Below are 27,505 nucleotides of genomic sequence, written 5' to 3'. Positions count from 1 at the left end.
AAAAAAAAGCACTAAGCCTCACCAATGACCATGTCCATTGTATCAGTGCGACACACATAACATACAATGAACGTACAAAACATTAAGAACACCTTCCTAATATTGAGTTGCACCACTCCCCCTTTTGCCCTCAAAACAGCCTAAATTCGTCAGGGCATGGATATTCTACAAGGTGTCGAAATCGTTCCACAGGAATGCTGGCCTATGCTGACTCCAATGCTTCCCACAGTTGTATGAAGTTGGCTAGATGTCCTTTGGGTGGTGGACCATTCTTGATACACACAGGAAACTGAGCATGAAAAACCCAGCAATGTTTCAGTTCTTGACACAAACCAGTGCGCCTGGCACCTACTACCATACCCCGTTCAAAGGGAACCCTGAATAGCACACTTACACAATCGATGTCTCAGTTGTCTCAAGGCTTAAAAATCCTTCTTTAACCTGTCTCCTACCCTTCATCTGCACTGACTGAAGTGAATTTAACAAGTGACATCAATAAGGGATCGTAGCTTTCACCTGGATTTACCTGGTCAGTCTGTCACGGAAAGAGCAGGTGTTCGTAATGTTTTGTACACGCAGTGTAGTTTGTGTTGGTTAAATACACTGAAGAGATGTTTGCCTTTTATGAGAACCTAAAGTTGTTACATTTTTATTGAAGCATCTGATCTGAAACAGGGCTGGGATTCCCAAAAGCATCGTAGCACTAAGATCTTCTTAATTCCATTGAAACTAAATGGACGAAAGCTGATCTTGGAGCTACAATGCTTTTGGGAAACCCTGTCCAGATCTTATGCATTTGCTGTCAAGGAAACCAGAAAGGCCTCAGAAGCATGATGGTCAGAGGTGAGACCACCACCATACATGGACCAGTCTGAGCATGCAGCAGAGCCTGCTCTAGTCTTCTGAATGGTTATTTCATTTAACTTCTACCAGATGCTTCCACTGTACTCCCTCACAGTGAGGTATCTGTCGGTGTCACGGATGCTCATTCTGTTCACCAGTTCCGGAGGTCTACGTCACCGGCTTTCTAGGCTTCACTGAAAGGGACTCATTATCATCAACCCTGGACTGTCTTGTCTGATTACACACCCCTGGTTTACATTTCCCCTGATTAGTATGTTATATATGTTCCCTCTGTCTTTGTTGGTTATTGTTCCCATGTCCGTTGGTGGTGTGAGTACCTATGCGTTGGTGCAGTTGTTATGCTGCGTGCTATATATAGTGTGTATTACGGGTGTCGTTCATCGAGGTTGACCCTTGCTCTTTTGTTTGGGTACAGCCCAGTGTTTTTGTATACGTGTTTGTTTTGGGTGTATTAAAAACCCCTATTGTGTATTCCTGCGCCTGTCTCCAAAATCCTTTATACCAGCGTGACAGTAGGAATACCTTCTTTGGTGTGATTATCTGGACAAAGGCCACAACAATCAGTGATTAGGTATTGGTGATGGGCTGTCAGTCACTCAATATTCTGTCCACAGTTCATACAAATGCCTTTGAGAAACGTCAAACACTGAGTCATTTTAGAAATGCCTGACTGAACATGCACCCCTGGCGGTGTTTGGGTGTTTCAGAGAGGGTGTGAAATGGGACTATGTTTGCCGTTTGGATCAGTGTCTCAACATGTTATGCATACGTGTGTGTGTGCGCGTGTGCGTGCGTGCATAAGCATCAGTCAGGCGGAGTGTGTGTGTGCACTGTGTGAGATGGGCGTGTCTGGGGAAAATCAGGCAAGTGGATTGTGCTAACTTTGAGTTGGGATAGAAGATCCAATTTGCCTTGACAGCAGGACTGAGACAAATTAAAGCCCATGGACGAAAACAAATCGATATACTGCAGTCACGAGAGATGGTGTGAATTAACATTGGTTACAAGCAGCAATACTCAAGCCAAGTAAGACTGACAATTGTCAACCAGAGACATACTATGAGATAGCTGTGCAGGGCTGAAATGAACAGAAACAACCAAAACTATACAGCATCTCCCATGGAGGTAAACACGAAGGTGAGTGGGAGTGAGAGTCTGCTAGTTTTAAGAGTGAGTGGGGTTCAAGCCATCACACTGTTACGCAGGCTTAACAAAGGGATGCAGAGGTGAGGCATTTGACTGGATATGGATTGTAATGCCTGGTGAAACCGTTATCATAAAAGGTTAAAGCACTTTGTGAGCAATTACATGCCAGTATACCTGGCAATGTATTCAACATAAGTGCTCAAGGATTGACTGTGTAATCAGCTATCTAAATTCACTCCGCTACATGGGCCTTAAACAAGATGCCACCCACCTGAGTGGTCATATAACAGAACATACAATAATAGAATAGAATAGAAAGTGCTCTCTTCTGTCCTCTGCACTGCAACCATTCCCAGGAGGCTAACATAGCCTCGGGCTTAACAGGCGGTCACCTCAAGGCTACCGTCACTTCACTAAACCACACGGTCCCTGTGATAATGATAACATATACGGATGTGTATGATGACAACTTTTTATTCTCATTACTGAGAACTCCTATTTCTTAAAACAGTTTACTCCCTTTAAGATACGTTACATCTAATGGAGTAATTCTTCATTATTTGTGTAGGTCTACGGGCTCTTTATGACATCATGGCTAGATGAAGAGTAGACTAGGTTTGTTATTAATTCTGTTAGGAGTTAGGGCGGGGGCTGTCAGGCGAAAAGCCGCGTCATTGACGCTACAAGTTGTGCCTCTGGAGCCATAGGACGCGCCATGGAAATGAAACGTTTATATTCCTATCACCTCATGCCACACATCGCCTTCAACCAATTTCCTGTGTGCGCATATGGGATGTTATGATGATGGGGCTATGGGCATGTACCACCAAACATATTCCGAATCATATTCGCTTTATTCTCGAGGAGCATAAAGGCAATCGTATGGAATTATTGCAGAATATCCAAGCATTGACATGGTCTCCCTTACAAAATGTAAAATAGAGAAAGACATTTCGGTCTAGCGTGTCTTTCACATGGAATACCATTGCATAACATGATTGTAGCCAATCCCACTAAATAGTGCGGTAGGGCTACATCAAGAAGAAGAAAAATCACAAAGTAACGGAATCCAGCATAGCCCACAAATGGCCTTATAGCCTACCAACATTTTATATTTAAAAAACGAGGCATAAGTACATTTTTGGACGTGTGTGTTGTGGACAACGTTAGCGGGAGCAACAATAGTGGATTCTTTTTTTGCATGCATCTGCAACAATTTATTTAGAAGTAAGGAGAGATTGTAGCGTAATAAACTATTCCCTATGATGACATGGAAGTACCGCATGTAGGCTTTGAAATGTAAATAATACAATGCAAAATGTTGCTACCTACCTTTCCGTCAAACTCACATCCAGGTGTGGACCATTGACGTTGCGCACCGCGGGCAAATCAATCCAATACTGCCTCCGCCCCGTCTTTATTCCCTGCTTTAAGGGGAACAGCAGTATGAGGGAGTGAGCGAGCTTCGAGTGAGTATGAGGAAGAGAAGGAGAGTGAAAGAGGGAGGGACAGAGGCTGTGAGGTAGAGAAAGACACGCAAGTCTCGGGATCCCAGTAACCAGCGGGAGCTTGCTTTTCCCCCACGCAGAGAACGGCCTTCACTTCTTTGACACTGCAATGACTTTGATTTATATCATCATTGGCATAACACAAACCCTTATTGAGGTAGTCTAGAATATGCGATGAAACAGTGTCATTTTGCATATAGAAGACGATAACAGGCATAGTGAGATTGGTCCATCAAGTCAGAGCCTTTTCTTTGTGAATGGCTTATGCATGCGACATAGATTACCACCTATGTGTAAACTATGGTAGGACTACTTAGTGAGAACATGCATTTATAGTTTTCCTTCTTGGTTAAAGAACCCTATCCTGATCTAATTGATTAAAAAGGTCAAATAAAATGGTTTGTTCTGTAGGCCTATTAGTTGAAAGTATGTCAATCTATTCAACCTGGACTCAGGGGTAGACGTTAGTGGTGCGCGACTCAGCTGTTTGCTCAACCGCACCCGCCCGCAATTGCTAATAACCCATTCAGTCCACCCCGACTATGTGATAAAGTGAACATCTGAAGACTGCACCCAACCCTAAAGCGTTAATATAGAAAATGAGCTGTGGGCTACAATCAAAGACAGCAGAACGATTTTTGATATCGAGTGCAGGTTTTTTGTTGTTGCCTGATTTCTGCTTATAATTTCCGAGGCTATTTGTTAGTCAACTTCTCTATAATTAATTACATGCAGCTTTTCTGTCATTATATGTTGCCCTACAAGACAAAATAAACCAGAATAATGTCATAAATCTAGTTGACATCTGTAACGTTCTCTGTCATCTTCTTTGCCAGGAATTTAGGGACTGGGGAGAAAATACAATGACAAAAAAAACAGGAAAGATTTTCTGTTCAAAATGTCCAAATGACATCAGTTTGATGGTTGTAAGAAAATAGAAAGCTGTAAAAACAACAAAACAGGTTTCTGATAAGATTTCAACAGAAGGTGTCTAACAGCATTTGCATTCTCTGTAACGGCTGTCAATGTCGTTCTCCTCCTCAGACGAGGAGGAGCATGGATCGGACCAAGATGCGGAGTAGGAGGTATTCATGATTTTAATGGCAAACCAACAAACACTACAAATAAACACTACAAATAAACAAAACAACAAACGTGACTAACCTGCAACAGTCCTGTGTGGCCCAAACGCTAACACAGGAAACAAACACCCACAAAACACCAGTGAAACCCTGGCTGCCTTAGTATGACTCTCAATCAGAGACAAACGATACACACCTGTCTCTAATTGAGAATCATACCAGGCCGAACACAAAACCCAACATAGAAATAGAAAACATAGACTGCCCACCCAACACTCACGCCCTGACCAATAAAGACATACAAAACAAGAGAAAACAGGTCAGGAACGTGACATTCTCTCAAGATGCTGAAATAAATAATTTCTCCACTCCTGTTCCCAAGTGAACATCTTTCCTACATTTGGTGTATCCTTTTACTGCAAGAAATGCTTAATTCTGCAGGAGTTAATATTAAGGCTGTGAGAGAGGTTATAGACCTACAGTCAGTGTTTAGATTTCAGTTTCCATTTTAACCCATCTGAACAGTAGGCTACAGTTCCCTTAATGTGCCATAGGCCTATTTAAAGTCCCCCTTTTGTGACTGTCGAATTTGTATAGAGCCTCAATCACCACACATCCAGTGCATTTGGAAATACATTTTTGCAAATGTATAAAAAATACACTGAAATATTACATTTACATAAGTATTCAGACCCTTTACTCAGTACTTTGTTGAAGCACCGTTGGCAGCGATTACAGTCTCAGGTTTTCTTGGGTATGACTACAAGCTTGACAAACCTGTATTTGGGGAGTTTCTCAAATTCTTCTCTGTAGATCCTCTCAAGCTCTGTCAGGTTGGACAGCTATTTTCAGGTCTCTCCAGAGATGTTAGATAGGGTTCAAGTCCGGGATCTGGCTGGGCCACTCAAGGACTTTCAGATACTTGTCCCGAAGCCACTCCTGCATTGTCTTGCCTGTGTGCTTAGGGTCATTGTCCTGTTGGAAGGTGAACCTTCGCTCCAGTCTGAGGTCCTGAGTGCTCTGGAGCAGGTTCTCGTCATGGATCTCTCTGTACTTTGCTCTGTTCATCTTTCCCTCGATCCTGACTAGTCTCCCACTCCCTGATGCTGAAAAACATCCCCACAGCATTATGCTGCCACCACCATGCTTCACCTTAGGGATGGTGCCAGGTTTCCTCCAGACGTGACGCTTGGCATTCAGGCCAAAGAGTTCAACCTTGGTTTCATCAGACCAGAGAATCTTGCTTCTCATGGTCTGAGAGTCCTTTAGGTGCCTTTTGGCAAACTCCAAGCAGGCTGTTGTGCCTTTTACCTAGTAGTGGCTTCCGTCTGGCCGGATTGGTGGAGTGCTGCACTGTGTTCTTGGGGACCTTCAATGCTGCAGAAATGGTTTGGTACCCTTCCCCAGATCTGTGCCCCGACACCATCCTGTCTCGGAGCTCTACGGACAATTCCTTCAATCTCGTCTCTTGGTTTTTGCTCTGAAAATGCACTGTCAACTGTGGGACCTTACATAGACAGGTGTGTGCCTTTATAAATCATATCTAATCAATTGAATTTACCACAGGTGGACTCCAATCAAGCTGTAGAAACATTTCAAGGATGATCAATGGAAACAGGATGCACCTGAGCTCAATTTTGTGTCTCATAGCAAAGGGTTTGAATAATTTTCTATTTTATTTAACCTTTATTTAACTAGGCAAGTCAGTTAAGAACAAATTCTTCATTACAATGACGGCCTACCCCGGCCAAACCCAGACGAGGATGGGCCAATTGCGCACCGCCCTATGGAACTCTCAATCACGTCCGGATATGATACAGCCTGGAATCAAACCAGGGACTGTAGTGACGCCTCTTGCACTGAGATGCAGTGCCTTAGACCACTGCGCCAAACAGGTATTTCAGTTTCTTTTTTAAATAAATCTGTTAACATTTGTAAAAACCTGTTTTCGCTTTGTCATTATGGGGTATTGTGTAGATTGACGAGGGGGGAAAATTATTGAATCCATTTTAGAATAAGGCTGTAACATAACAACATTTGTAAAAAGTCAAAGGGTCTGAATACTTTCCGAATGCACTGCTATCATCCTCTTTTACAACTTCACCAAATCTTTCCCAAACGTTACTTTTCTGTCCCTCCCTTCTCTTCATTTCAACTCTCCATTTCACAGCTTTTGTCTTATTGAATTAAACTCTGGCATTGTCCTTTTTGCCTCTGTGGATTGAGGTTATCTTTTTCTGCCCGTTCCCAAAAGCATTTGTCAATTGGCGTGTAGGCTATTTGGCACGCGTACAGTTAGGCCCTCAAATGTAGGCTTATGCACTATTCCCAGATAGCCTAAAATAATTAAAGAAAAACTTCAATGTACCCTACAGATATAAATTGCACAAGAATTATACATTTATGGATTTTTTAAGGTAGGCTATTATTTACTCTTTATTCAACCCACCCGCCACACACCCGCCCTTCATCCACACAATATTTAATGGCCCTAAACCTGTCCGCCCCTATTTCCACAGGGATGAAGGTTATGAGTTGGCCCATGCATCACTAGTAGACGTAACGTAGTAAATGTAAATCTGTTTCCCTCCATTTAGTATGATATGTTATGTTTCGTATGGTATGTATTCATTTGTGGATGTCCATCATCTATTTTGTATGATATGTTCGAATTCCAATTTGTTGTGGCCAATGTTAGCTAGGGTGCTAGATGGCTAACGTTAACATTAGCTAGGTGGCTAACATTAGGGGTTAAGGTTAGGTTAAAGGGTTGAGGTTAGGGGAAGGGGAAGGGGAAAGATTAGCTAACATGCTAAGAAGTTGCAATAGAAGTTACAAAGTTGATAATAAGCTAAAATGCTAAAGTTACCTGTGATGAGAGTCAAACACACAATCTTTGGGTTGCTAGACATTTGTGTTAGTAACAAAGTAGCTAAAAAGTAGTAAGTTGTTACAAAGTTGCTAATCAGATAAAATGCTAAAGTTGTCTGATGAGATTCGAACATGCAAACTTTGGAGTTTTAGACGTTTGGATTATATGCCGACCCAACCACCCTGACCAACCACCCTCCTTTCATTTTTGCCTTAAGTAACCTTCTGTCTTACGTAACCATACCAAACGTAACATATCGTACTCATTTCAGTCTGCCGGATTTACGTTTGCCATGTCTGTAAGACCAGGCTGGTCTATTGTTAGGCCTATCAAATCCACTGTATTGTAGGAAAATCCACTATTTCATGCCGTGCATGATGTTCTCATGTAGCGAAGCAGTAAAGATGAAAAAATTAGCAGACACTTACAGTAGACCTGTCATAGCCTACTCACTGGTTTAGATCATTTCCTACTTTCCCCTCTTTCTCTGGGCTGTAGATAATGTAAATAATGATGTACTGCCTTCTTAGAAGCACTGATCTATGCTTAGAACTCCCCCACAAACATTAATAAGCATGCGTCACTGAGTGTGTTTACCTTCAAACAGACCAGTACCACTGTGGAAAAGAACAGCGTCTGTCCACTCAGTGTAGCTGCGAGGGAGTACAGACACACTTGCCAGCCAGCAAGATGATGAAATCACTAGCTGTATACCACTGCACATCAATATGTATCAATATGTTAGGCATGCAGTCAGTGAGAGTCCTGTCACTCTCAACCTGTGATTTGGACCATCCATGTTTCAGATTAGCACTGTTTCTGTTGGACTATACAGGAGTATAAAGTCAGCACACAACTCCCATCCCCCCTGCCTACACTCACGATAACAGATTGCAGTCAGAGTGCAGTATAACTGCAGTACACTCAACACTGGGGCCCCACAAGGGTGCATGCTCAGCCACCTCCTGTACTCCCTGTTCACCCACGACTGCGTGCCCATGCACGCCTCCAACTCAATCATCAAGTTTGCAGACGACACAACAGTAGTGGGCTTGATTACCAACACCGATGAGACAGCCTACAGGGAGGAGGTGAGAGCGCTCGGAGTGTGGTGTCAGGAAAACAACCTCTCACTCAACGTCAACAAAACAAAGGAGATGATCTTGGACTTCAGGAAACAGCAGAGGAAGCACCCCCCTATCCACATCGAAGGGACTGCAGTGGAGAAGGTGGAAAGTTTTAAGTTCCTTGGCGTACACGTCACAGACAAACTGAAATGGTCCGCCCACACAGACAGTGTGGTGAGGCGCAACAGCGCCTCTTCAGCCTCAGGAGACTGAAGAAATTTGGCTTGTCACCCAAAACCCTGACAAACTTTTACAGATGCACAATCGAGAGCATCCTGTCGGGCTGTATCACATGACACCTACAGCACCCGATCTCACAGGAAAGCAAAAAAGATAATCAAGGACAACAACCACCCGAGCCACTGCCTGTTCACACCGCTACCATCCAGAAGGCGTGGTCAGTACAGGTGCATCAAAGCTGGGAACGAGAGACTGAAAAACAGCTTCTATCTCAAGGCCATCAGACTGCTAAACAGCAATCTCTAACTCAGAGATGCTGCTGCCTATATTGAGACCCAATCACTGGCCACTCTAATAAATGGATCACTAGTCACTTTAAACAATGCAACTTTAAATTATGCCACTTTAATAATGTTTACATATCTTACATTACTCATATCACATGTGTATACTGTATTTTATACCATGTATTGCACCTAGCCTATGCCACTCGGCCATCGCTCATCCATATACGTATATGTACATATTCTCATTCACCCCTTTAGATTTGTGTGTATTAGGTAGTTGTTGGGGAATTATTAGATTACTTGTTAGGTATTACTGCACTGTCGGAACTAGAAGCACAAGCATTTCGCTACACTCGCATTAACATCTGCTAACCATGTGTATGAAAACAATACAATTTGAACTGCAGTTAGAGCGCAGTATAACTGCAGTATACAGCAAATACTGCGTCCAAAATAACACTGTTTGTTTTACTGCTGTAATTTTTCAGTGTAACTGTAGTTAGAGTGCAGTATAACTGCAGTTCAACAGTTATTCTGCAATTACTGTGTCCAAAATACCAGTCGACTGCAGTTACTGCACTTTTACTGCAGTTTCAATACTGCAATCTTTTTTGAAAAGGTAACATCTACAGGGGGCAGTAATGTGACCCTGCCTCCAGTGAAGGCGTTTGGGATTGAGTGGTGGCTGGCTACCACATAAATCACCAGGGGCCTGTTGCACAAAAGTAGAATTAAGACATCCGGGATAAATGACTCAGCTGAGCTCAATGAAGCCAAAACATGTGCGTCCAGGCTTAATTGGTTGCACAAAGACCAAGCCAGGATGAGCAGACACGGATTCATTAAGCCAGGTGAAACCAATCCTGGATAGGTGCGCGCTCACGGCTCACTCAAATAGACCCCGCCACAGATCACAGATTAACTGATTTACCATGGCAACTAGAGCCGCGTACTTTTCCCCGTCGGAAGCACAAATCCTCATGGAGGCATACGAGGAGGTAAAAGATATAATAATGAAGAAAGCAACACCGCCACAGTGATAAAGCAAAGAGAAAAGCGTGGCAAAGTATTGCAGACCGCCTGAATGCGTAAGTAGTGCACAATTACACACTCACCGCTCCGCTGAAACATCACAATTACAATTCAAATATTTAATTCACATCTCCAAAAATGCAGTTGTACTGTAATTATGAAACGGTTACATTTTTAATTGAAATGCACTGCAGATATGAGTGAAATTGTGTAAAGTAACTCCATCACACTGTATAAAGCTATGAAATTTTTTGATATTTTACTGAAAACAAGACAAAAATACAAGTAATTTTTTGCAGTGTGACTCCATTAAATGTGTGTGTGTGTGTGTGTGTAGATTAAACATGAACGGGCCAAAACGGACATGGCAGCAGGTCAAAATCAAATACAAGAACATTCTGCAGAATGGTATGGTCCCTGACTAATATTTAACAAAGCACAAGCATATATTGTACCCAGAAGGTGCCTGCTCACACATTGTCTGTACTGTTTTAGCAGTGAAAAAGAATACCCACGACAAGGCACGGGTGGTGGGTCACACAAGGCTGACCTTACCCAGCAAGAGGACATGGCCTTGGAGCTAATAAAGGCAGGCCCGTCTTAGAGGGGATCCCTGGGGGGAAAGAGACGGCATAGGTTCCTCCAAGATGCCACCCGCTTCATTCAAGGTATGTCCTTCCATCTCTACATGGGATACAACCACATTCATATTGAATCAATTTGGACTGTCTGACTTTGGTTTACCTATTGCCTTGCAGTGTCTGGCAGCACTGTGTTCCTGTTAGAGCCACCAGCACAAGCACCAGACGATGCTGATCCAGTGAGTACTCCATCAAAGGCATACTGTAGCCTGGCATGTCTTGTCTACTAGCTTCAATATGAATCCGATTAAATGTGATAGGGTGAAGGCCCCAGTGCAGCAGCAACAGCACATGATGGAGACGATGATGAGGAGGAGACCATCTCTCTGGATTCCAGAAGGCATGAGGTATCATGTTAAGACTGTGAAAGTACTATTTACTCTACAATGGTGAGGAGTCCTCATCAAAATCAAAAAATTAATTTCTTTTACAGGACCCAGATGCTATACAGTGGAAAACCAGCCTGGCAACATAGTGCGTATTATAAAAGGACACCACATCCTGCCAAATTCCAGCTGCGCTAATTGTATTGTGTTCACAGAGCTCACAAGCTATCAGAAAGTTGTATGGCAACCACCTCCGGCGCCAATAGAACTGGCAGACATAGACATTCAGTACAAGAGAAAAAGATGGAAAATCTTGCACTGGAGTCCGAAATAAAAAAGAGGACAATTAGGAAACTGGACCTTGAAATAAAAAAACTTGAGAGGGAGGTGAGATATGCCTTCAATGTACACTGTATGCTAACTGTAACACAAATGTATTAATCATTATTTTTCTTTCCTCCCCCAGCTCCAAGAAGATGACACAGCTAAAAATAAAAATTAGGTATATTCTCGTAAAGTCAAGTGAGCCATGACATATGAGCTCTTATTGTGAGCACACAGGACGGTGGCATCTTTTAAGGTTTTTTTTATTTTCCCAGCAATCAGTACAACCAAGTCATCGTTATAAGGCATCGCCCTCTTTTGCCCACCCCCCCAGCACCAGGTGTGGCACTAGCCTATATGAAGGCCCAAAATTGTGTGTTCCTTTCTGCTCTGACAATGGCATGCCCATTCGTGCGAGATGTGGTGGATGAAGAAGCACTTGTGCTGAGGAGAGCCTTCAGGCGAGAAAGGGTCTTCAGGGACCGGTTGGACCCACTGGCCTTCCCTGATGACCATCTATATGAAAGATACAGGTTTTCTGCAGATGGCATCAGGTATCTATGCAGACTACTGGGTCCCAGGATTAAGCACCGCACTGCACGGAGCCATGCACTGAGTGTGGAGCAAATGGTTTGTGTGGCCTTGCGCTTTTTTGCTAGTGGAGCCTTCCTGTACTCAGTGGGGGATGCAGAACAGCTGAACAAGGCCACAATTTGCCGCACAATAAGGAGTGTGTGCTGGCTATCAAAGCATTAGCAAGTGTCTTCATCTCCTTCCCTGGCCACAGAAGACTCTGTGACATCAAAGAGGAGTTCTATAGGATTGCAGGTAAGAGGATCTACAAATCAAATCAAATCAAATCAAATTTTATTAGTCACATCACACATGGTTAGCAGATGTTAATGCGAGTGTAGCGAAATGCTTGTGCTTCTAGTTCCGACAATGCAGTAATAACCAACAGTAATCTAACCTAACAATTCCACAACTACTACCTTACACACACACACAAGTGTAAAGGGATAAAGAATATGTACATAAAGATATATGAATGAGTGGTGGTACAGAACGGCATGGCAGATGCAGTAGATGGTATAGAGTACAGTATATACATATGAGATGGGTATGTAGGGTATGTAAACATTGTATTAAGTGGCATTGTTTAAAGTGGCTAGTGGTACATGTATTACATAAAGATGGCAAGATGCAGTAGATGATATAGAGTACAGTATATACATATGAGATGGGTAATGTAGGGTATGTAAACATTGTATTAAGTGGCATTGTAAAAGTGGCTAGTGGTACATTTTACATAAAGATGGCAAGATGCAGTAGATGATATAGAGTACAGTATATACATATGAGATGGGTAATGTAGGGTATGTAAACATTGTATAAAGTGGCATTGTTTAAAGTGGCTATGGTACATTTTTACATAATTTCCATCAATTCCCATTTTTAAAGTGGCTGGAGTTGAGTCAGTATGTTGGCAGCGGCCGCTAAATGTTAGTGGTGGCTGTTTAACAGTCTGATGGCCTTGAGATAGAAGCTGTTTTTCAGTCTCTCGGTCCCTGCTTTGATGCACCTGTACTGACCTCGCCTTCTGGATGATAGCGGGGTGAACAGGCAGTGGCTTGGGTGGTTGTTGTCCTTGATGATCTTTATGGCCTTCCTGTGACATCGGGTGGTGTAGGTGTCCTGGAGGGCAGGTAGTTTGCCCCTGGTGATGCGTTCTGCAGACCTCACTACCCTCTGGAGAGCCTTACGGTTGTGGGCGGAGCAGTTGCCGTACCAGGCGGTGATACAGCCCGACAGGATGCTCTCGATTGTGCATCTGTAGAAGTTTGTGAGTGCTTTTGGTGACAAGCCGAATTTCTTCAGCCTCCTGAGGTTGAAGAGGCGCTGCTGCGCCTTCTTCACAACGCTGTCTGTGGGTGGACCAATTCAGTTTGTCCGTGATGTGTACACCGAGGAACTTAAAACTTTCCACCTTCTCCACTACTGACCCGTCGATGTGGATAGGGGGTGCTCCCTCTGCTGTTTCCTGAAGTCCACAATCATCTCCTTTGTTTGTTGACGTTGAGTGTGAGGTTATTTTCCTGACACCACACTCCACACACAATTACAGGACAACTGTTAACACATAGTAGGATACTCATTACTTTGTGTGACAGGTTTCCCCAATGTCATTGGTGCAGTGGACTGCACACACATAAGGATAAAAGCCCCTCAGGTGCCCATGAGGCCGATTTTGTGAATAGGAAATCCTTTCACAGCATTAATGTTCAGGTGAACATAACTTTTTGATATTGTCCATGACGAACACTCTGCATTGCCAGTGATGTGCATTGATGTGGTAATATTCCTCATCTTATGATTTCAGATGGTCTGCAATGCTGACTGTGTGTCAGCAATGTTGTGGCAAAATGGCCTGGCTCAGTCCATGACTCCAGAATCTTTCGGGCCTCTGAAATCTATCAGTGCCTATCACAAGGTAAGCCACACAACCCCTATTTATAACCATCATGGCTGTGTCAAGAATATCACTGTGTTTATGAGGTAGTAATGATGAGATTTTGTGTTGACAGGTGAATTCTCTGGTGTGTTGCTGGGAGACAGGGGTATGGCTGCCAGCCTTTTCTCCTGACACCTTTCACAGACCCCCAGGAAGCACAGCAGGCCTACAACCTGCCCATGCCAGGACCAGGGCCAGAGTTGAAATGACCTTTGGCCTCCTGAAGGCACGCTTTCACTGCCTTCACAAATTAAGGGTCAGCCCTGTTAGGGCATGTGATATTACTGTGGCTTGTGCTGTCCTCCACAATGTGGCCTGCCTGAGGAAGGAGAGGGCCCCCAGAGTGCCACCAGCCATGGACTGGGACAATCCGGCAATCTTCCCTGATGACGACAGTGGTCGGCTGCTGAGGGACCAATAGTTGTTGAATTATTTTAGTTAGTATGTGTGCTTTCAATTTTGGTTAAATATGTCCTGCGGTGGCAGAGAATTTGGGTTTTTTTGGGTTCGTTTTTTGACGAATTTGGCCTCTTATGATGTTTGTGCGGTATACTGTGTGTAATACAAGGTGCAGGAGGCTACTGCATCCATTCATTTGTCTGTTCAGTTGATGTGTATGGATTTGTCCTGCATTTATTTTAGTGTGCAGACATGCAGGGTGTGTTATATACAGACCTTTGAATGTGTATGTATCATTTTGTATAATATGCTTGGATCTTGTGCTTTCCATCTTGTAGAGTCACTGTGACTTCAGTTTCGAAAGGAGCTGATGGTTTACCTGCTTTGTTTTGTCCTTATTCAATAAGGAACATAATGTTACACATTGTGTTTTTATATTCATATGGAATGTGTATTTGTTTATATGACAGAGTACTAGGGCCACACTGAAGAAAAAGGATAAAGTCATAAATTTATGAGGTGGTTCTTTCTGCAGAAAAGCTACATATTGTTTTTACAGTTTTGATACTTATGACAATGTGATACTTAATATTCTGGCACATCAGCATGTCTTTGTTTATGAAACCATACTGAATACATTTCACGAAATGCCCCACATCTGTCATTTAACAACTGTCCTCTCTTTAAAACAACTGGTTACAATATTATGACTTGTGTTTTTTTCCCCTCTGTGGCCCTAATATTCTATCATTTTATATATAGCCTTATAGTCTATGGGAAACTGTAAATTATCTAATGATAGCAACATCATCTAAAAATCATTTTTTATCCAAAATCATTGAAACTTAATGATCACAAACGTTTAAATAATAACAGTGGGTCTAGTTATATGTGATAACAATGTATAGTGAGCAGTGAAATAACTATTGGTTTCCATTTGTGGTGACTGCTGACTGACATTAGGGATGAGATTAAATAGATCCTGGAATTTAGCCTGGTCTGGAGCAGGCTAGCTCCACAGAATAAATCTCCATGGTAATTTATACCATAACATATCCTCCTGCCCCCTATCYATCTTTAGTGCAACCGGATTACGGATCAATTGAGCCAGGATCACCAAGATATCCTGGCTTAATCCCTTATCCTAGTTTTGTGCAACAGGCCCCAGGTTCTAAAATTCCAAAACAAAGACAGTTCAAAGACACAACACACTGTTGAAGGAATTTGGTTTTGCCACAGAGATTTACGTTATTGACATTTTTCATCATGGCAAATCACAATCAGCCTGCTATGAAGCACTACAGCAGGGTTAGGTTAAGGCTAGGGTTTGGTACTCTGTATCAGAATTGTTTGGTCAAATGATGTAATAGCAGAAATGTAGATGCAGCCACTCTGCTGCTGCTAGCCTTAGTGAGGTGTTTTTAGACGGCTCTTCAAAACCTTTGAAATCTTTTCATCCAGAGCTGCCACGCATTGGCTGTGAGACACACGCATTTGACCCTCTTCTCACGCTTTCACGGTACACCTCTTATATATATATTACGCATTGAAAAGTACAGCGCGTTAACTTTTCAACTGTGCTCCAAATCATTTTGAAATCGTAGCATCTGCGCCGGCAATTTAACATCACGAGCAGAACCCTCTATCATTGTCCTGTCTTGCCACTGCACTGTGAACAGTGACACATTAAAGTATATGATTGATCTAGTTATGTAAGGGATCGGGGGAATTGGATGCAGGTTTTAAAGAAACGCCCCTCGCGATTAAAGTGGAGTTGAATGGAGAGGGGGGAACATTCTCTGCTGAGTTTATACAACTGTAAAGAGTAGCACGGTAGCGATGTTTTATGTACAGTGTTGTCAACAAAATGAGGTTGCTGATACTAAGGTCCATAAATATATTGCGGAATGCAGCCCTTTGACAGCCTGTACTAAAGTCGATTTAATCCACACTTGCATAGGTCCCCTCATTTGGTGATTGGCGTTTAGGCTGTGACTACGAAAAGGCAGCAGACAGACCTACAGAATGTTTTAACCGGGTTCGGTAGGGTGACCTGATTTGTAACTATAAATACTTTGGTCAAACAGATTGTGAACACAAAAGTGTAGGTTTGATTCTAGAGGGGGGACAATAAATAGAACAATTCTTTGGTTAGGGTGTTGGGTTGGATTTATGTCATCTTGTCTTCAGGAGATTTTATTATCTGTTTACTTTATTCAGTCTGATTCGTGGATAAATCTCATACTTAACAATGGGCTCAACTATAGGGTGATTACTGTGGTTGTCAGCAAGAATACTGCTGTTATTCTCCAAATGTATTTCATTATTCCACTTCTTCCCAATTGTAATCAGGTATTTGAAAAATGATATGACCACTTGTGTCTTTGAAAATTAATTACATGAGGCTATGTATGTTTGTAGCCATTCATGGACAGTTTTGAATAATTCATTCAAGTAAGCATAAGATATAAAATACTCCAGGAATCAAATATAATTTGACATTTTAGTATTGTGCACATGCTAGGCAACTCATAAATGCATCACATTTAGTCTATGTAGGGTAAGATGATGGCAAGGATCTTCGACTAGTAGGCATAAACCACCTGAATATTGATATTCATTCGATTTTTCTTGAAGGTTTAGAGATTTTTGAGAAATTAGAATACCTCACAATCAAATGCAGACCGTATTACCTCCCAAGAGAATTCTCTTCGATTATAGTCACAGCTGTGTATATTTCCCCTCAAGCTGATACCACGACGGCCCTCAAAGAACTACACTGGACTTCATGCAAACTGGAAACCACATATCCTGAGGCCACATTTATTTATAATCCCCAGTTTATAATTGGCTCATTCATCCCCCTCCTCTCCCCTGTAACTATTCCCCAGGTCGTTGCTGCAAATGAGAATGTGTTCTCAGTCAACTTACCTGGTAAAATAACGGTAAAAAAAAAAAAAAAAAAAAATTGTAGCTAGGGATTTTAACAAAGCAAATTTGAGGAAAATGCTACCGAAGTTTTACCAACACATTGACTGTAGTACTCGCGCTGGTAAAACATTGGACCACTGCTTCTCAACTTTTCGAAATACCTACAAAGCCCTCCCCAGCCCTCCCTTCGGCAAATCTGATCACTACTTAATTTTGCTCCTCCCTTCCTATAGGCAGAACCTCAAACAGGAAGTACCTGTACTAAGGTCTATTCAACGCTGGTCTGACTAATCGGAAATCCATGTTTCAAGATTGTTTTGATCACGCGGACTGGGATATGTTCCTGGTAGCCTCTGAGAATAACATCAACGAATACACGGATACGGTGACTGAGTTCATCAGGAAGTGTGTAGGAGTTGTTGTACCCACTGTGCCTATTAAAACCTACCCAACCAGAAACCGTGGATAGATGGCAGCATTCTCAAAAAACTGAAAACACGAACCAACGCATTTAACCATGGCAAGGTGACTGGGAATATGGCCAAATACAAACAATGTAGGTATTCCCTCCGTAAGGCAATCAAACAGGCAAAATGTCAGTACAGAGGCAAAGTGGAGTCGCAATTCAACGGCTCAGACATGAGACACATGTGGCAGGGTCTACAGACAATCACGGACTACAAAGGGAAAACCAGCCACGTCGTGGAAACCGACGTCTTGCTTCCGGACAAGCTAAACACCTTCTTCGCCCGCTTTGAGGATAACACAGTGCCACCAACGCAACCCGCTACCAAGGACTGTGGGCTCTCCTTCTCTGTGGCTGACGTGAGTAAGACATTTAAGCGTGTTATCCCTCGCAAGGCTGCCCGCCCATTCAACACCATAGTACCCTCCAAGCTCGCCATTAAGCTCGGGGCCCTGGGTCTGAACCCCACCCTGTGCAACTGTGTTCTGGACTCCCTGACGGGCCGCCCCCAGGTAGTGAAGGTAGGTAACAACACCTCCACTTCGTAGATCCTCAAAAAAGGGGCCCAAAAGGGTGCGTGCCCCTACTGTACTCCCAACCTCAGGAGGCTGAAGAAATGTGTCTTGGCCCCTTAAACCCTCACAAACTTTTATAGATGCACAATTGAAAGCATCCTGTTGGGCTGTATCACCACCTGGTATGGCAACTGCACCACCCACAACCGCAGGGCTCTCCAGAGGGTGGTGCGGTCTACGCAACGCATCCCCGGGGGCAAACTACCTGACCTCCAGGACACCTACAGCACCTGATGTCACAGGGAGGCCAAAATGATCATCAAGGACATCAACCACCAGAGCCACGGCCTGTTCACTATCATCCAGAAGGCAAGGTCAGTACAGGTGCATCAATGCTGGGACCGAGAGACTGAAAAATGGCTTCTATCTTAAGGCCATCAGACTGTAAAATAGCCATCACTAGCCGGTTTCCACCCAGTTACGCAACCCTGCACCTTAGAGGCTGCTGCCCTATATAAACTCAGCAAAAAAATAAACATCCCTTTTTCAGGACCGTGTCTTTCAAAGATAATTCGTAAAAATCCAAATAACTTCACAGATCTTCATTGTAAAGGGTTTAAACGCAGTTTCCCATGCTTGTTCAATGACCCATAAACAATTAATGAACATGCACCTGTGGAACGATTGTTAAGACACTAACAGCTTACAGACGGTAGGCAATTAAGGTCACAGTTATGAAAACTTAGGCCACTAAAGAGGCCTTTCTATTGACTCTGAATAACACCAAAAGAAAGATGCCAGGGTCCCTGCTCATCTGCATGAACGTGCCTTAGGCATGCTACAAGGAGGCATGAGAACTGCAGATGTGGTCAGGGCAATAAATTGCAATGTCTGTACTGTGAGTCACCTAAAACAGTGCTACAGGGAGACAGGACGGACAGCTGATCGTCCTCTCAGTGGCAGACCACATGTAATAACACCTGCACAGGATCGGTACATCCGAACATCACACCTGCGGGACAGGTACAGGATGGCAACAACAACTGCCCAAGTTACACCAGGAATGCACAATCCCTCCATCAGTGCTCAGACTGTCCGCAATAGGCTGAGAGAGGCTAGACTGAGGGCTTGTAGGCCTGTTGTAAGGCAGGTCCTCACTAGACATCACCGGCAACAACGTCGCCTATGGGCACAAACCTACCGTCGCTGGACCAGACAGGACTGGCAAAAAGTGCTCTTCACTGACGAGTTGCGGTTATGTCTCACCAGGGGTGATGGTCGGATTCGCGTTTATCGTCAAACGAATGAGCGTTACACCGAGGCCTGTACTCTGGAGCGGGATCGATTTGGAGGTGGAGGGTCCGTCATGGTCTGGGGCAGTGTGTCACAGCATCATCGGACTGAGCTTGTTGTCATTGCAGGCAATCTCAATGCTGTGCGTTACAGGGAAGACATCCTCCTCCCTCAYGTGGTACCCTTCCTGCAGGCTCATCCTGACATGACCCTCCAGCATGACAATGCCACCAGCCATACTGCTCGTTCTGTGAGTGATTTCCTGCAAGACAAGAATGTCAGTGTTCTGCCATGGCCAGCGAAGAGCCSGGATCTCAATCCCATTGAGCATGTCTGGGACCTGTTGGATCGGAGGGTGAGTGCTAGGGCCATTCCCTCCAGAAATGTCCAGGAACTTGCAGGTGCCTTGGTGGAAGAGTGGGGTAACATCTCACAGCAAGAACTGGCAAATCTGGTGCAGTCCATGAGGAGGAGATGCACTGCAGTACTTAATGCAGCTGGTGGCCACACCAGATACTGAATGTTACTTTTGATTTTTCCCCCCCTTTGTTTAGGGACACGTTATTCCATTTCTGTTAGTAAATGTCTGTGGAACTTGTTCAGTTTATGCCTCAGTTGTTGAATCTTGTCATGTTCAAACAAATATTTCCACATGTTAAGTTTGCTGAAAATAAACGCAGTTGACAGTGAGAGGACGTTTATTTTTTTGCTGAGTTTACATAGACTTGGAATCGCTGGCCACTTTAATAATGGAATACTGGTCACTTTAATCATGTTTAAATAATGTTTACATACGGCTTTACTCATCTCATATGTATATACTGTATTCTATTCTACTGTATATTAGTCAATGCCACTCCGACATTGCTCAATCTAATATTTATATATTTCTTAATTGGATTCTTTTACTTTTAGATTTGTGTGTATTGTGAATACTTTTTTGATACTACTGCACTGTTGGAGTTAGGAACACAAGCATTTCGCTACACCCGCAATAACAACTGATAAATATGTGTATGTTACCAATCAAATTATATTTACAACCAGCAATTGGGAAAAATAATACAACCAGCAATAGTGGGAAAAATCTTAATACAGGTAAACTTAAATCTGTTTGACCTATTTTATACCAGCATGCAGTTGTGTAAAGTCCTTTAAAGTACTACTTAAGTAGTTTTTTGGTGTATCTGTACTTTACTATTTATATTTCTCAAGCACTGTGATGCAGTGCCTTAGACCGCTGCACCACTTGGGAGGCCACTTCACTACATTCCTAAAGAAAATAAAGTACTTTTTACTACACACATTTTCCCTGACACCCAAAAGTACTTGTTACATTTTGAATGCTTAGCGGGACAGGAAAATTGTCCAATTCAAGCACTTGTCAAGAGAACATCCCTGGTCATCCCTATTGCCTCTGATCTGGCGGACTCACTAAACACAAATGCTTTGTTTGTAAATAATGTCTGAATGTTGGAGCGTACCTGGCTATCCAGTAATAAAAATCTAAAACATGTAATTGTTCCATCTGGATTGCTTAATATAAGCAATTTGAATTGATTTATACTTTTATTTTACTTTTGATACTTAAGTATATTTTTGCAATTACATTTACTTTTGATACTTAACTATATTTTATTACTAGATTATTTTAGAATTTTACTCAAGTAGTATATTACTGGCTGAATTTCACTTTTACATGAGTCATTTTCTATTAAGGTATCTTTACTTTTACTCAAGTATGACAGTTGGATACTTTTTCCACCAATGCCAGCATGTCACCTTGCAACTAGAGGGAAAACTCTAGATCACCTTAACCCCACACACAGAGACGCATACAAAGCTCTCCCTCAACCTCAATTTGTCAAATCTGACCATAACTATATCCTCCTGATTCCCGCTTACAAGTAAAAACTCAATCAGGAAGTACCATGGATGCGCTCAATACGGAAATGGTCCGATGAATCAGATGCTACGCTACAGGACTGTTTCACTAGCACAAACTGGAATATGTTCCAGGATTCATCCGATGGCATTGAGGAGTTTTCCACATCAGTCACTGGCTTCATTAATAAGTGCATCGATGACGTCGTCCACATAGTGACCGTACGTAAATATCCCAACCAGAAGCCATGGATTACAGGCAACATACCGCACTGAGCTAAAGACTAGAGCTGCCGCTTTTAAAGAGCATGAAACTAATCTGGGCGCTGATAAGAAATCCTGCTACGCCCTCAGACAAGCCATCAAAAAGGCAAAGTGTCAATACAGGACTAAGATCGAATCCTACTACACCGGCTCTGACGCTCATTGGATGTGGCAGAGCTTGCAAACTATCAGAGATTACAAAGGGAAACCCAGCTGATAGCTGCCCAGTGATGCAAGCCTACCAGATGAGCTAAATGCCTTTGATGCTTCGAGGCAAGCAACACAGAACCTTACATGTACATGAGAACTGTTTGATCACTTCCTCCGTAGCCGATGTAAGTGAGACCTTTACACAGGTTAATATTCACAAGGCCGCAGGGCCAGACAAATTACCAGGACGCGAACTCAGAGCATGCGCTGACCAGCTGGGAAGTGTCTTCAATGACATTTTCAACCTCTCCCTGACCCAGTCTGTAAGACTTGCATGTTTCAAGCCAACCACCATAGTCCCTGTGCCCAAGAACACCAAGGTAACCTGTCTAAATGACTACTGCCCCTTAGCACTCACATCTGTAGCCATGAAATGCTTTGAAAGGTTGATCATGGCTCACATCAACACCATCATTCCAGAAACTCTGGACCCACTCAAATTTGCATACCGCCCCAACAATATTTTTTTATAAAGTAAAGCATTATATTGTTAGATTATAGGAGTAACTCTGGAAGGCCTAGAACATTCTTCCACACCTGAAGTTCAACTGTTGGAGTCATTTGGAGCACCTGTGCGTATTTCCATCATACCATAGGCCTGCAGTATAAGCCAGGTAGGTAAGTAGTACAAGGCAGGTAGGTAGCCATAGCGGTTAAGCGCGTTGGGCCAGAAACCAAAAGGTCACTGGTTTGAATCCCAGAGCTGACTAGGTGAAAAATCATGTCAGTCACTCTAGACTGTCTGCTAAATAACATATTTTTTTGAATGTAATAGCCAAACCTTAATGAAAGTTTCTAAACTTTATTGGAATAAGTCAAGCCATTGTTTATATAGAAAATACGAGCAGGATATTACATTGCAGAAAACACAACGTTACAGTTGGAACTTAATTTGGCGAAAGAAAATCGCTTAACAGAATGAAACAAAACACTTACGAACTGGTTTAAACCTTCACAAAAGAAAATGTCTCAACAGAAATAAACACGTTTTCATATTTAAAGAACTTAAATAACTGGTTTGGATTAATACATAGGCCTACACTAATACCAAATACAGTTGAAGTCGGAAGTCTTAGGTCAGTTAGGATCACCACTTTATTTTAAGAATGTGAAATGTCAGAATAATAGTAGAGAGAATTATTTATTTCAGCTTTTATTTCAGCCAATGGGTCAGAAGTTTACATACACTCAATTAGTATTTGGAAGCATTGCCTTTAAATGGTTTAACTTGGGTCAAACGTTTCGGGTAGCCTTCCACAAGCTTCCCACAATAAGTTGGGTGAATTTTGGCCCATTCCTCCTGACAGAGCTGGTGTAACTGAGTCAGGTTTGTAGGCCTCCTTGCACGCACATGCTTTTTCAGTTCTGCCGACAAATTCTCTATAGGATTGAGGTCAGGGCTTTGTGATGGCCACTCCAATACCTTGACTTTGTTGTCCTTAAGCCATTTTGCCACACCTTTGGAAGTATGCTTGGGGTCAAACAGTTCTATTTTTGTTTCATCAGACCAGAGGACATTTCTCCAAAAAGTACGATCTTTGTCCCCATGTGCAGTTGCAAACCGTAGTCTGGCTTTTTTATGGCGGTTTTGGANTTTTGTGAAGTGCACCAGTCCCTCCTGTAGCAAAGCACACAACATGATGCAGCCATCCACGTGCTTCATGGTTGGGATGGTGTTTTTGGGCTTGCAAGCCTCCCCCTTTTTCCTCAAAACATAACGATGGTCATTATGGCCAAACAGTTCAATTTTTGTTTCATAAGACCATAGGACATTTCTCCAAAAAGTACGATCTTTGTCCCCATGTGCAGTTGCAAACCGTAGTCTGGCTTTTTTATGGCGGTTTTGGAGCAGTGGCTTCTTCCTTGCTGAGTGGCCTTTCAGGTCATGTCGATATAGGACTCGTTTTACTGTGGATATAGATACTTTCGTACCTGTTTGCTCCAGCATCTTCACAAGGTCCTTTGCTGTTGTTCTGGGATTGATTTGCACTTTTCGCACCAAACACACCCTGGCCTAACCAAAATAGAGAATAAAAGCCTCTCTATGGCCAGGGCGTGACACTATGATATAAAGATGGAGGCAAAATCATCTCTATTGAACAAAACAAAGTCAGAACAGCGAGGGTCCCCAGTCCGGGGCCCGCAGCAAGGGTCCCCAGTCCGGGGTCAAGGGTCCCCAGTCCCCACCAAAGTGGGGGGAGCCAGAGGCGGAGGGGGGTTTACGTTCCGCACCAGAGCCGCCGCCATAAAGGAAGCCCACCCAGACCCTCCCCTTTAGAGTCAGGTTTTGCGGCCGGAGTCCGCACCTTTGGGGGGGTGTACTGTCACACCCTGGTTAGGCCAGGGTGTGACTAGGGTAGGCATTCTAGTTTCTTTATTTCTATGTTTCCTATTTCTTTGTGTTTGGCCGGGTATGGTTCTCAATCAGAGGCAGCTGTCTATCGTTGTCTCTGATTGGGAATCATACTTAGGTAGCCTTTTCCCACCTGTGTTTGTGGGTGGTTGTTTTCTGTATAGTTTAGTTACCTTACAGAACTGTTCGTTTTTCTCTTTGTTATTTTTGTTCTGATTTAAATAAAATATCATGAACACGTACCCCGCTGCGCTTTGGTCCAGTCATTTCCAGGAAGAGGATCATGATACATAGGCTAATTTATTTGCGGCTAATTCAGCCACCTGAGTAAGTGGAAACTCAAAACCCATTAGCTAGATCACTAACTCTAAAGATAATACGCACTCATAGTAGCCATGTATTCATCTAACAGTACATTTAATGTCACATTTTTGTGTCACACAGTTGTAGCCTACTGTACCATCCAATGAGGCCTATGCACTTGCAATAGCCAATGTGTATTTCGTACACTCTGTATCTCAAAACCATATCAAATATCTTTGTAAAATAGTTGCTATTGACCTCATATTTGAGAGTTGAGAAATGAAAAGTATACCTACAGAAAGATGAGAACATCCGCTCTCCATCTGTAACAACAGGGTAGCTATGTTCTCCCAACAATTGGATTTTAAAACATACATTTTCTTTCTCCCAGAGCATTTCTTCCCCCTGGGAAATGAGAGAGAGAGAGTGGCTCACTCGACTCAGCAGCAGGCCTCATGCAGCAAAACAGGTACAGGGGCCGGCAGGCAGACACTTTCATTACAGGAATCATGAGGATAATGTACTTTACTGTTTGACCAAATCATGGTTTTAGCCTCCTTTTTAGTGAGGCGAATGAATGTTCTGCCCGCATAGATGCATTTTTTATCTCCCACAGCCAGTTGTCAAAGGGTCGCAAAATGTGACTAAATGGTCGCAGACTGGAGCCCTGCCTTGTAGGCTTTTTACAATAGGCAATCTCTAACTTTCATTTTACTTCAATGAAAAAGGCCTCCATCTTCGCAATCAACAGCAGCCTAGGCCAAGACTGCTCTCTCGCTTTCTCTCTCTCCTCAGCAGCAGGGCAGCTCCAGATAATTTGGCCAACTTAAATAGTATTTATTAGCTTTTCATTTATTTTATCGGTCAAAAGCTGTCAATTTCCAGCTAACGGAAACCCTGAGCCCCAGTGGCTTTCCATAGCACCCCTACATACACTGCTGCATGTTCTGACCATTGTGCTGACAGCGCAGCGGAGATACAGATTTTGCGCCAACCTGTCACTCAATCATTTGAACATCTTTACTATTTTTATATAGGGACATAAAACTGAGGGGGCACAGGTTTCAGTTTTGCCCCATCGTGGAGCCGGGTAAGCCCACAGCATTATCGAACCTCCCTTATAAGTATTTTCTTTGAAAGCATAATTTGGTCGTTGGTAAACACAGGAAGACCCCACTGCTGAAGGAGACACAAGAAAGCCTGATTGGACTTCTCAAAAACTTGCCTAAACAAGCCTAAATCCTGGGGGAAATATTATGTGGACCAACAAAACACATTTACAGCTCTTTGGAAATACAGATCAGCACTGTGTGATGATCAAATTAATGAAAATAACAATGAAAATTACAATCCAAGATGGAGGAGGTTTGTTAATGCTCTCGGGTTGCTTTGCTGCCTATAGTACTGGGGATCTTGTACGTGCGCAAGGCATCATGAAATCAGCAGATTATCAGGCGTTTTGCAGTCCAATGTTCAACCCAGTGTCTAAAACCTGGGCCTACATTGAAGGTTGTGGGTCTTCCAGCAGAACAACGAACCCAAACACACATAAAAAAGCACCCAGAAAGGGTTAAGATATGCTGGACTGTTCTGGGGTGGCCAGTGAAGAGTCCAGATCTGAATCACATCCAAAACCTATCGCGAGATCTGGGCCTAATTGTCAGTAGAAATTTGCAGCACGCTCATTGATGGCTACAAGAAGCGCTTGTCTGCAGTTATCTTGGCCAAAGGCTGTGCAACCAAGTCCTAGCGCCAGGGTTCGTTTACAAATATGTTCGTTTACAAATATGTTTTTAAAAATTAAACTTGTTCTGCAATGTTACAAATCCAAAAACCTAACAAGGTGTGGTGACCATCTTTCCCCACAACTTATTTGAGAAGAAATAGGGAATTATTTAAGAAAAGTACAAGGGTGCCTATATAATGCTTGCTGTGTGTGCATCTTTGTGTGTATGTGCACCCATATGTGCATGCATATACTGTATGTACGTGTGGATTTAATTATGTGCCTACTCTGTATGTGGGTGTTTCCACACGGACATATCCAGGGTTGTTTTGGGTACCTGTTTGTGGTTGTTTTGGGTACTTTTGAGTTGTTTTGTGTACATGTTTAGGGTTGTGTGTGTTTTTTGGGGTACTTATGGGTTGTTCTGAGTTGTTTTATGTACTTTTGGGTTGCTTTGGGCACCTGTTTGTGGTTGTTTGGGGTTGTTCTGTGTACTTTTGGGTTGTTTTGGGTACTTTGGGGTACTTTGGGGTTGTTTGGGGCACCTGTTTGGGGTTGTTCTGGGTACCTTTGGGTTGTTTTGGGTACCTTTGGGTTGTTTTGGGTACTTTGGGGTTGTTTTGGGTACTTTGGGGTTCTTTTGGGTACCTGTTTGGGTATGGGGTTGTTTTGGGTTGTTTGGGGCAGTGGCGTCATTAGTCCTGGGCTTCCGGCGCTTCAGCCCCAGATGTTTTTGATCCAGCCCCGAACTTTTTGATGGTCTATGAGTTTCCATAACCACACATCACTTGTGCTATGCACTTGTACTATGTGCTAAGCTGCTTATGGATTCCAATTAGTTTTATTTATTTGCACAAATGATAAGAGGTGAAATACAGACAGTGAAAAGGTAAAACATGATTTACAAAATGTTCAGGTGAAAAAGCCTGTGGAATTACTATTACAACAATTGTTTTCTTTTCCACTTACAACCAGGACATGTCACGAGAGGAGGGTAGACAAGAGATGGCAACAAAGAATACTGAGAGACAGCAACAGATGACACAGAGAAAGCGATGGAGAGAGGTGATCAACTTAAAGCTGCTCTATGGATTCTAATTACTGTACTGTGTGTGTGAGGAGGGGGGTACTGTGGGATTGTTTAATCAGTTTGGCTCATTGGACAGGTCAGAGTCTGTCTGAAGTTGAGTGGATTTTGGCAATACACTGTAGATGTATGTGTTCCAGAGTAGAGAGCCCCACGGTAGCCACTGTAATTGA

General features: G+C 43.0%; 1 protein-coding gene, 2 long non-coding RNA genes and 1 pseudogene across 10 annotated transcripts in view; 3 read left to right on the top strand and 1 right to left on the bottom strand.

Annotated features, from left to right (window-relative positions):
- The window catches only part of LOC139028428 (general transcription factor II-I repeat domain-containing protein 2A-like), a 30,284-nt pseudogene extending 25,684 nt beyond the window's left edge, over positions 1-4,600 (top strand).
- The window catches only part of LOC111969837 (band 4.1-like protein 1), a 115,179-nt gene extending 110,437 nt beyond the window's left edge, over positions 1-4,742 (bottom strand). For 6 of the 7 annotated variants that reach the window (XM_023996144.1, XM_023996145.1, XM_023996146.1 and 3 more), the window contains exon 1: positions 3,343-3,479. The gene's annotated coding sequence lies outside the window, so the exon portion shown is untranslated. Of the gene's footprint in view, positions 1-3,342; positions 3,480-4,682 lie in introns of those variants that run through there. The other variant, XM_023996140.2, reaches the window with a different exon arrangement.
- A 5,998-nt stretch (positions 4,743-10,740) lies between these two features.
- Positions 10,741-11,322, top strand: LOC139028338 (uncharacterized). Of its 2 annotated transcripts, none has more exons than XR_011480523.1 (3): positions 10,741-10,766; positions 10,857-10,918; positions 11,000-11,149. It is a non-coding gene; the product is annotated as an uncharacterized lncRNA (long non-coding RNA). The 2 variants fall into 2 exon arrangements; XR_011480522.1 differs by adding an exon at positions 11,173-11,322 and having other exon boundaries at positions 10,747-10,918; positions 11,000-11,086.
- Positions 11,323-11,366: 44 nt separating this feature from the next.
- LOC139028363 (uncharacterized) lies at positions 11,367-14,337 on the top strand. Its single transcript, XR_011480554.1, has 4 exons — positions 11,367-11,567; positions 11,665-12,217; positions 13,770-13,880; positions 13,975-14,337. It is a non-coding gene; the product is annotated as an uncharacterized lncRNA (long non-coding RNA).
- Positions 14,338-27,505: the final 13,168 nt, after the last annotated feature.

This window comes from Salvelinus sp. IW2-2015, linkage group LG11 (genome assembly GCF_002910315.2).
Source record: "Salvelinus sp. IW2-2015 linkage group LG11, ASM291031v2, whole genome shotgun sequence".
Classification (NCBI taxonomy): Eukaryota; Metazoa; Chordata; class Actinopteri; order Salmoniformes; family Salmonidae; genus Salvelinus; species Salvelinus sp. IW2-2015.
The sequence above is the reverse complement of the archived record's forward strand: the minus strand, read 5'-3'. Positions and strand labels throughout refer to the sequence as shown.